Source organism: Harpegnathos saltator, unplaced genomic scaffold (assembly GCF_003227715.2).
Source record: "Harpegnathos saltator strain DR-91 unplaced genomic scaffold, Hsal_v8.6 scaffold573, whole genome shotgun sequence".
NCBI lineage: Eukaryota > Metazoa > Arthropoda > Insecta > Hymenoptera > Formicidae > Harpegnathos > Harpegnathos saltator.
Genome location: NW_020230397.1, coordinates 418,465 through 428,450, shown reverse-complemented (window position 1 = coordinate 428,450; position 9,986 = coordinate 418,465).

Below are 9,986 nucleotides of genomic sequence, written 5' to 3'. Positions count from 1 at the left end.
CGTACACGTCTTACCTGTAAATACGGGTAAATACGGAATATTCGCTCTGTGACTTGCACTAATTGTGTAATTATTACACAAGATGTCCCACTTTAAATGGGCCAGCCAAGGATCTCGAAAAAATATGAAAGATGCTAGGAAACGTTTCAGACAAAAGTTATATGGTTTCAAAGGGGACATAAAACAACTGTATCATTTTGTTTACTTTCGCCACTTCCGAGATATTCACTGATCATTACTTAGAGAAAAACCCCATTTTTTTATCATATCATTTTTTTCTACCAATTTGAACAACTTTTGTTTGAAACATTTTTTCATTCACCAAATATCTTTTAAGATATTTAAGAAAAACTTGATAACTTTTTCAATATTTAACTTATGATGTCTCGCTAATTATTTGTCGGAAGAAAAAGTGGTACTAGACTTTTTTATTCTACTAGGTCTCAAGAATATATTGTTACAATAGTCCCCTGACTTTTGTTAATTTGATGATTTCGAAATTTGCAAAGGTCGAAATGTTAACAAAAGTTACAACACTTGTAACAATATATTCTTGAGACTAAGTAGAGTAAAAACATCTGGTGCGATTTTTTTCTTTCGACAATTAGTTGGCGAGATATCGCAAGTTAAATATTGAAAAAGTTATAATCTTTTGTTATAAACCAAGTTGAATATCTCAAAGAATATTAGGCAAATAAAAAAATGTTTCAGACAAAAATTGTCCAAATTATTTAATAGAAAAAGATTATATAAAAAAAATTATACTTTCCCATAAAATAATAATAAAACATTGGGATTTCCCATAAAATAATAATAAAAATTGGCATTCAAGAAAAGTAATGATCAGTGAATATCTCGAAAGTAGTGCCATCTATAAATGATATAGTTGTTTTGATCTCGCATCCCCCATATAGCGCAGGAAGTTGTTTTATGTCCTCTTTGAAACCATACAACTTTTGCCTGAAACGTTTCGTAGTATCTTTCATTTTTTTCAAGATTTTTGCCTGGCTTATTTAAAATAGAATACCCTGTATTACTTATCCTCAAAAAGTTACCGCTAAGATTGCGTTGTACTACCCGTCGAAAGTATCTCATGATTTTGCCGAGATCATAGCTCGTATTTCGCCATTATTTAAACTAAATTAGGCCATTTAGTCAATTGTGAAATATTATACTTGCGTACGATGTTACATTTGTTATAACCTGTCCATTGATGCGTAACACGATTAACGTCGATCGATCAGTGCGACCTTGTGGCTTACACGATCCGAGTTTGAGTACCTTTGTGATGAATGCGAGGTAACAAATGGATGTACGACGCCGTATTATTATAATTATACGCGATAACGCATTATCGCGCGCATTAGTACGTCATTCACTCATTTTTATTCGCATAATTTGCTTAGTGTTGAATTGAATGAATAGTTAATTCCGCGAATGAAAAAAACGTTTCTACGACATGTCGAGTCACATTAAAAGCAAGCTGTAGACGCAACAAAAATGCACACTCACAATCTTGCCGGTGAGAGTTTAAATCGGAAATTCTCCTGTGACTTTGAAACGTTGACGCATACGAAGCGATGTTTATTAATATTTTATAATACCGCAGATATTTGTACCTTATATTTAATCACGAATCATTCTCTGCAACGGAAAACAGCCGGAAGCGGTCGAGTCGCAAAAATTCGCCGATGTCTCGTCTCAGTCTGCAAATTGAGCCCTTTGCAGCAGGTGTGTGTCGTTTTGCGCATTAATTAACACACGACAAAATTTCGCGATAGGCGAGAGATACGTCATAGGATTCGCACGAAGGAGACGACGTGCACAGGCGGTACCATTTCCGACAGGACAGGTTTACGAAAGTAACAAAGCTGCGCTTTGCGAGAGGGAATGTGCGTGATCCGTTAATATGTCGCCGCTATCTATTAATTTTAATTAATTTCGTACTCTCGAACAATCTGCCGCACGCGGAAGTTCACATTCTCCTCTTCGACCCAAGAACTCGCGATCTCGCTTACGAGATTACACACAAGCAGGAGCATTCGCAAATCTCGCATACAGCGCAGAAAGTTGCAGCAACATTGCCGCAACGTGCAACAATGTTGCAATGTTGCAGAAATGTTGCCGCAATTTTCGTCCCATACAGCACACAAAGTTGCGGCAATGTTGCAACAATGTTGCAATATTGCAGCGATGTCGCAGCAATGTTGCTGCAACTTTCATCCCATACACCATACAACAGAAAGTTGCAGCAATATTGCCGCAACGTGCAACAATTCGTTGCAATATTTCAGCGATGTTGCTGCAACTTTTGGGGTCATATGGGGGATAGTCCTCGATAGTGCGGAATTGTATAGAAAAATGTTGTACACACACGTCTCCTCGATATATTTCACTATTTTTGCAATTTTGCAATATCGCGGTGGGAGCATCGTCTTCCGACACGATATAACCGTTTAAGCGTGAACCAAAATGCGGTGCGGAAAACAATTGGCGGTGGCGGCGGCGGCGGCGACGGCGCAAAAGCGATTTAACACAAACGCGTTTGAAAGGAAAAGAAAAAAAATTGTCACACGTAAGCTTCACACACACACACACATAGTACTGCTCTCTCTTTCTCTTTCCTTCGTTACTCTCCCCGCACCCTGCCTCCCCTCTCACACACGCGCACAATTCGGCGGAACAAGTACACACAGATACACGCTCTATGCAGAAATGATATCCGATATATTCGTATGTTGTGTAGCTTCTGATGTTAACGCGAGCGGTGTACTTATACGTTAAACGATTAAGGTACTAAGTATCTTGCGAGCCGCTGCGTGAAGGAATCGTGTAACATTCGGCACGCTCGAGTTGTGTTCGAAGGGCGTTCCTATACAGCACAGAAGTTGCAGCAACGTTTTTTTAACTTTGCGTGCCGTATGGGTTGTGACGCTGGAAGCTGTATGGAAAAAAAAGAAGGAAGGAAGAAGAAAACGATTGAAGATTCGTTCGCGCAGTGCAGCCGTTGCTTTCACAGGATGATGTTATTGACACGCGCCGCGTGGCGGTTTCTTTCTTCATCATGTACGCGAATTACAAACTCCTTACTGTGACGGAGAAAAATTGTATCACCGCGTTGTTTTGCCAAGAAGTCGCGGAGGAACGTTAAACGAGAAGCGGTAGAACGATATCGCGCAAGACTGCCGTATAATTTTATTGTGTTAAGTGTAGTCTCGAAAGTCTGATGGCCAAATTGCGATGGCACAAAAAAATTGTTCTCGCTATTGCTCCTTACGATCCTATTCGCTTCGAGGCGTGCGTAGAAAGTTGTGACGATATTCTCCGATTTTAACCGAATTATTTTAACAAAACAGTTGAGGGCTACTTCAACAATTGTTTTTGTTTCGTGCGGTCTTGTCAAAGCAGATAACGTTCACGATAAATAAATTCAGATTGGTATACTACATTTATATATATATGTGTGTGTGTGTGTGTGTGTATGCATGTGTGTGTGTGTGTGTGTGTGTGTGTGTGTGTGTGTGTGTGTGTGTGTGTGTGTGTGTGTGTGTGTGTGTGTGCATGTGTGTGTGTGTGTGTGTGTGTGTGTGTGTGTGTGTGCATGTGTGTGTGTGTGTGTGTGTGTGTGTGTGTGTGTGTGTGTGTGTGTGTGTAGGGTGTGTAAAAAGTACCGGGACGGCGAAATATCTCGAAAACTAAGCATTTTAGAAAGAAACAAATGTATGGTTTCAAAGGGGACATAAAAAACAACTGTATGATTTTATTCACAGATGCCACTTTCGAGATATTTATTGATCGTTGCTTTTCTTAAATGGAAACTCCAAGTTTCTATTATGTCATCTTTTTCTACCAATTAATTTGAACAACTTTTGTCTGAAATATTTTTTTATTTGTCTTATATTTTTTAAGGTAAACTTAATAGCTTCTTTAATATTTAACTTACGACATATCTCACTAACTATTTGTTGGGAGGAAAAGTGGTACTAGACTTTTTAACTCTGTTACTTTTTTGGACTCAAAAATATATTGTTACAACAGCGCTCTGACTTTTATTAATTTGATGATTTGGAAACTTCCTAAGTCGATTGGCAAAAGTTGGGGCACTATTGTAACAATATATTCTTGAGATCAAATAGAGTAAAAAAGTCTAGGACTATTTTTTCTTTCGACTAATATAGCGAATAAGCGAAATATCGTAAATTAAATGTTGAAAAATTTATCAAGTTTTCCTTAAATATTTCAAAAGATATTAGGCAAGTAAAAAAATGTTTCAGACAAAAATTATTAAAATTAATTGGTAGAAAGAGATGATATGATAAAAAATTGGGATTACCATTTAAGAACAGTAATGATGATCGGTGAATATCTCGAAAGAGGCGCCATCTGTAAACAAAATGATATAGTTGTTTTATCGCTCTTGTGAAACCATACAATTTTTGTCTGAAACATATTTTCCCAAAATGTTTAACTTTCGAGATATTTCACCGTTCCGATACTTTTGTACACCTTGTATATATATTGGCGCACATATATGCAGGGTTTTTAAAAAAAGGGACTCAGGATTTTAAAGGTAGATAGTATTCACAAAATGGAGGAAAAAATCTTAATAAACATGGGTTGGAAAATTAATATTGTTCAAGTTGTGAACAATTGTTCATTTTAATTAAGGCGAATGACTTTCTCTGATGCTTATAAAATTTACGGAAGATTCTCTATACGTCCCCTCCTATTTCTACACACGTTGCGGAGTGTTTTTCAAAAATTTTCGGCTCTGTTCTATTTGACATTTTGTATTCTTTCATGCAATTCGTCCGACGATTTCACAAGTTCTTCGGTGAAAAATGGGGTGGACGGGATGGACCAGTCTCATGGCTGCTTTCCTGATTAAAATCCCGTGGATTTTCTTATGGGGATTTGTTAAGAGCATAGCGTATTCTTCACTGATAATGGACGAATTATATCAGAGAATACAAAATGCCTGTCAAATAGTTTGAACGAAGCCGGAAATTTTTTAAAGAGTTCGCAATTCTGTGGTAAAAATAGGAGGAGGACATGTAGAAAATCTTTTGCAAACTTTGTAAGCGCGAGAAGCGAGTAGATCGTTTGCTTTAATTAAAACAAATAATTGTTTATAACTTGGACAATATTAATTTTTCGACCCATGTTTATTAAGACTTTTCCTCCACCTTGTGAATGGCATCTGCCCTTCACAAGTCCTGAAACTTTTTTCTTGAACACCATATACATATATGTATACATTTTTAATATATTGAGATTCCTTTCAAAAGTATACAACAAGACGTATACGAACTTCTTGCAAAGAGAAAAAGATATTTCTTGAAGACTCAGCAGTATATTTTAGCGAACAAAAGTCTTAGATGCTCGTAGTTGTCACTCGCGATCGTCCTGTGAAAGGAAACAATAGGTATCTAATTGTAAGTACTGCGAAATGCGATAAGGATAAAAGTAATAACGACTACAATAATAGATTACAAAATTGAGAATTTCCACGGTGGTGGCTGCCGTGGTTGCTTCTATGCATGTATGGCGCACTTTGCAGAACAATTCTCGATTGCCGATTTCTCATATCCCGCACTGATTTTCCCGTAGAATGTGGATTTTGTACGTTTTTTAAAAATTTCTCGCGCAAATATAACCGTCTCCGATATGTCGAGTACACATGCGTTCACAATATGAGGGATGATATTTTTGTCACAGAGATCTATTCCGCGAAAAGAATACGTCGCAACGCGAAAGGTAAACGGATCAAAGCGAAACTCAAACTTAACGTTAAGGCACGGCGATTACGCAGCAACGTCGGGCAAGGAATTTCTCCATGTGTGGGATCGTGTAAACGTAGCTGTCTCTAAATTCACATTCCAGGTCTGTTTATTGTGCGAACGTGTGAGGAAGAAAGTAACAAGAGGCGGGTAGATTAAAAGACATCGATACGCGTCTGTAAAATTGAATCTCTTTCATTTTCGCAGATTTCGCCATTATCGGTTTCTCTTAATTTGCCCGTTCCTCTTGCGAAGGATTTTGCGTGAAGGCTGTTTAAGACGCAAAATTTATTATTCGCTTGAATATCAGATATTAATGATACTACGGAAACTGCAGCAAGGTCATTTTCTTACTGTTAAATGTATCTCTCTCTCTCTCTCTCTGTCTCTGTCTCTGTCTCTGTCTCTGCCTCTGTCTCTGTAGCAAATTCTAATGGATATCAGTACAAATCTACAACCTGAATAAGAATTAATGAGGGGGATGCATCGCTCGGATGGACAAAAAAAAATTACAATATCGACGACACGTATTTTTGGCAATACAGATTTAAAGGATACCGAGTAGTCATAGTAGTAAAAATAGTTAGAGAACCAATAATAAAATAAATTTTGTTCGAATATTTTTTTGATGACTGAAAGTTTATATACTAAAAATGGGATATTAATAACAACAATAATAATTATTATTATGGTGTACGTAATTCGTAGGATGGATATTCGTTATTGCTTCTTATGCTATATTATTATAAATATAAGTAGTGTATTATAACAAAATAAATATTGTAATTCAATAAATTGAATCAATTTTATCTACTGTGTTCGCATCATTACCACGCTCTTGTTATTGCCTGTGGGACGTGCTATGCGCGTCAATATTCATTTGATTCGCGTGCGAAGTGAACTGTATATTTGCATATGCAAATATCGCTCGCGGGGGCTTGTTGAAGTAAAACTAAAAATATGATTGAAATAAATTTTTACAAAGTCACAATTGGTCATTGAGGCTCTTCGTATTTTTTCGTCACCAACTTATGATGTCAAACGGAAAACTGACACGCTGAAAATTCTTGTATCATTTTAAAATAAAAAAAATTATTTAAAAAATACTTTATACAAGGTGTCCCATCTTAAATGAATCGAGGAAAGATCTCGAAAAATATGAAAGATATGAAAGACTTTGTTAACTTATCGACCTTTGGAAATTTCAAAATCATCAAATTAACAAAAGTCAGGATGCTATTGTAACAATATATTCTTGAGTGTAAATAAAGTAAAAAAGTTTAGTACTATTTTTTTTCTTTCGGCTAAAGTAGCGAGATATCATAAATTAAATATTGAAAAAGTTACCAAGTTCCTCTTAAATATCTCAAAAAATATTAGGCAAATAAGTGTTCAGACAAAAGTCGTTAAAATTAATTGCTGGGAAAATATGATATAATAAAAAATTAGGATTTCCATTTATATTTCCAAAGTAATGATCAGTGAGTATCTCGAAAATAGTGCCATTTGTAAACAAAATGATATAGTTGTTTCGTGGTCCTTTTGGAACCATACCAACTTTTGTCTAAAACGTTTCTTAGTATCTCATATTTTTCGAGATTTTTGCCTGACTCGTTTAAAATAAGACACCCTATATATATCACTCGAGAGCATACTTATAAAACTGTTCTGGCTTTTTTATAGTCAATTTGTGACTGTTGATTGATGACTATCAAGAGAACAGAATAGTTTTCAAGTATTCTCTCATACAAATATATTTCTGGCGTTGCAATGCCATGTAAGAATTTTCAATGTGTCATTTCCCGTCTCTGATGTCATAATTTAATGATATGACTGCGGCGAATGCGCAGGAGCCTTGAGATGTGATATGTTTATTGATGAGCCGATTCAAACGCATAATAATCAAGAATTTCAATTATCGCGGTAAGTTACTTTTTCCTCAATTAACATCATTATTCTAATAAACATATTTTTATGCTATATGCCCTTATGAAAAAAAAACCCTCAATTTTGGGTGTAAACACTGAAATTTGGGTGTTTACCATGATAGTTGAGTGTTAATCGTCAACATTCGGTGTTAGTTGAATGTTGAGCATCAATGTTAAGTGTCGGTTGAGTATGACTATTAAATTTTCGATGTAACTTTGACGTAGATTCTCAATATTGAGTGTCAATTGGGTTTGACCATTAATATTCGTTATTATCTTAGTGTAGACACACAATATTGGATGTCGGTTGGGTGTAACCATCAATATTCGGTATATTATTAGTGTAGACACTGAATATTGAATGGTTAAGCATTGGGCATCAGTATTGGGTGTCGTCGGGTTAAATACGACCATTAATATTCGGTGTTAGTTTGATGTAGATATTTAATAATGTGTGTCAGTTAGAGCATCAATGGTGCAATAGTGCGCGCGTGCCAGTAGTTAAGAAACCTATATTTTGAATAAAATATAATGTTGAGTAATTGGTCTTTTATTCTTCATTTTTCAGAATATTTCAAGTTTGCAGTGGACGACAATATATACAAATGAAAGTATGTTTTCGTGAAACCCTTGCTTATTCATTGTATTCTCATTTAATAACTTGTAAATGAGGTATTAATTGAATAACTAAATAGGCTAAATATACTTTCATTTGACTGTTGCACATTCATTTTGATGGTGTTCCAACAATAACACCAACTGGGTGTAATACTCGAATAAAGATATATATATACTCACTATGCAAATAGTAAAAACGTTAGGTATTAAATACATAACATATATGTTTAATGTCGTAGTTTTTGAGTAGGACATTAAACATATATATTTAATACCTAATGTTTACTATTTGCACAATGGATGTGTATACCGAGTGTTTCAGACTACTCGGGTCATCCGATTTTCTCGTTAACGCGACATTTTAGAGAAAAATATTTCAGACAAAAATTGTAGGACTTCAAAGGATCTATTTACTGACGTTATGAATTTGACCTTGGAATAATCTTGAAAAGTCCAGTCAAGATCAATATAAAAATCTTAAACGGATATCCCAATTGTTTATTACATCATCTTTTTTTAACAATTAATTTGAACAACTTTTGTCTAAAATATTTTTTTATTTACCTAATATTTTTTGAAATATTTAAGGAAAACTTGGTATTTCTTCAATATTTAACTCACGATATCTCGCTAACTGTTTATCAGAAGAAAAAGTAGTACTAGACTTTTTTGCTCTATTTAGTCTCAAGAATGTATTGTTACAATAGTACACTGAATTTGGTTAATTTGATAATTTTGAAATTTCAGCAAGTTAACAAAAGTCAGGGCGCTATTGGAACAATATATTCTTGAGATTAAATGGAGCAAAAAAGTCTAGTACCATTTTTTTTCCTGACAAATAGCGAGATATATCGTGAGTTAAATATTGAAAAAGTTATCAAGTTTTCCTTAAATATCTCAAAACATATTAGGTAAATGAAAAAAGTTTCAGACAAAAGTGTTCAAATTAATTGCTAGAAATAGATGATGTAATAAAAAATTGGGGTACCCATTTAAGATTTTTATATTGATATTGACTGGGCTTTTCAAGGTTATCCCAAGGTCAAATTCACAGCGTCAGTAAATAGCCTTTGAAGCCCTACAACTTGTCTGAAATATTTTTCTCCAAAATGTCGCGTTAACGAAAAAATCCGGTGACTCGGGATCGGGTGATCTGAAACACCCGGTATATATCCTCATTCAAGTATTACATTTAATGGTTAACTCTACAATTATACTGAAAACAAACACCATCAAAATGGATATGATACAATTAAATAAAAGTATATTTAGCCTATTTATTTATTCGATCAATGGTTTTTTTTAAGTTCTTAAGTGAAAACAACAAATAAACAAAGATTTCACGAACATATGCTTTCATTTGTGTGTATTACAAAATTTGGGTGCATTTAATTCCAGGGTTTCCTTTTCAGGGTTTTATTTGGGTGTTATTTTGAGAGTTTTCGTTGAGCGTTAACCCTCATTTGAGTGTAACCTTCAATTGACAATCCGAAATCATATTCACTTTGAGTGTTTTTTCGGTGTATAACACCCAAAATTGAGCGTTTATTCGATGTATAATACTCAAAGTTGAGTATTTTTTTATCGGTGTTTAACACCCAAAGTTAAGCGCTTTTTTAGTGTTAACACTTAAAATTGAAGGTTCTTTTTCATAAGTGTG